Below are 1,471 nucleotides of genomic sequence, written 5' to 3'. Positions count from 1 at the left end.
TAATTCTTTCCTCCACTCCAGCTGGGACACGCTGGGGCCCATCAGGACCCCCGAGAGCCACCTCGGGCTGCAGGCTCTGCACCCCGAGAGTCAAGCCTGTCTTGTCCTCATCTCCCAATGCCGGATTTAGGCCTGCTGGGCCCCCCTTCGGAGCCCACCGCAAAACCGTGTCATCAGACGTCCTTCTAAATGGAGGATAAGCAGGGATTTGACTCCTCAGGTGTGTTAATAAAGAGTGGTTTCCGTGGAGGCCGCTCGGAAAACATTAAAAGATTATCTGCTCCTCGAGATGCCCATTAACATCCATCAGGACTCCCGGCTGCAGCCCTGAGCCAGGAAACAACGGCGCTTGTGGAATCAGAAGTGGAAAAATAAAGGGCTCCGACACACCAGATTGTCTGGAGAGTGCCTCAGTGGCCGCCAAGAACAGGGCCCGCAAGGCCTTGAAGCCAAACACACACACCCCTGCGCTGTGCCGGCGTATCCTCACGGGTCACTGTCACATAGCCCGGTGTGCCCAGGGGTCTGCCTGGCCACCTGTCCTTCAGCCCACGCTCGGACTAGCGTAGAAGGGCCTCTGGTTTCCGCCTGGAGCAGAGGGACGGGTCAAGGGACCGCGTTCACGCTGGAGGACAAGCCCTGGAGTATAAGTCCCCAATACCTTTCCAGGACCCTCTTTCAGGGATAGACTCGGAGGTGGGTTTAGATGTTTGGGTCGAATCCAGGGGCCTCGGAGGGCTGGGGTGAAGCTGGTCCCTGCACACAGGGGTGAGTTAGGTGAGGGACCACGGAGTGTGGGGAAGATCTGTAGGGGGTCACAGACACAAGGTGTGTGCATGAGCAGGTGTGTGCATGAGCCTGCCACTGGGAAGGGCTGCCTATGGCTGTGGCTTCTGTCCTTAGCAAAATGAGGAAGCAGACCCAGACTCATGTCACAGATTCAGTCCCCGGCTGCTGACCAGGCACCAACTGTGCTATAGAGCTGCTCTGCCTGCTCTGTGCAGGGAGGAATGTTCTAGGAACCGGCGCCGTACTCCTGGGGACGAGGTACAGGCTATCAGGAGGATCCAGACAGTGTCACAAGACCAGAACAGTGGGGGTTTTAGACTCGGCCACACAGACGTGGCTTCTGTGACTCCAGCTGGGGTCTCAGCAGCATGGTAGGTCCAATGGGGGTTCGTCCTCCTAAAAGCAGAGGAAAAGCAGGAGGTTGGCTGTAGCAGAACACTCTAGAATCTAGAGGCCCGATGGAGGCAGCAGGCCTTCAGTTTTGTTCCTCTGGCTCTGGGGGTGGTTTGCCAAAGACTCCAGTGGGAACGCCTTGGCCATTGCTCAGTGAAGCTGTGGAAACCTTGGAGATGGCTGGGCATTCGCCTAGACCTGCCAGGAGGCACCAGCTGGGCTCGGGCCCCCCAGAGGTTCAGAGAACAGCGGGAGTCTCTGGTCTGGGCAGACAGCTTGGTCCATGAAC

Source organism: Mandrillus leucophaeus, unplaced genomic scaffold (genome assembly GCF_000951045.1).
Source record: "Mandrillus leucophaeus isolate KB7577 unplaced genomic scaffold, Mleu.le_1.0 Scaffold562, whole genome shotgun sequence".
Classification (NCBI taxonomy): domain Eukaryota; kingdom Metazoa; phylum Chordata; class Mammalia; order Primates; family Cercopithecidae; genus Mandrillus; species Mandrillus leucophaeus.
Note: the sequence above shows the minus strand (reverse complement) of the source record.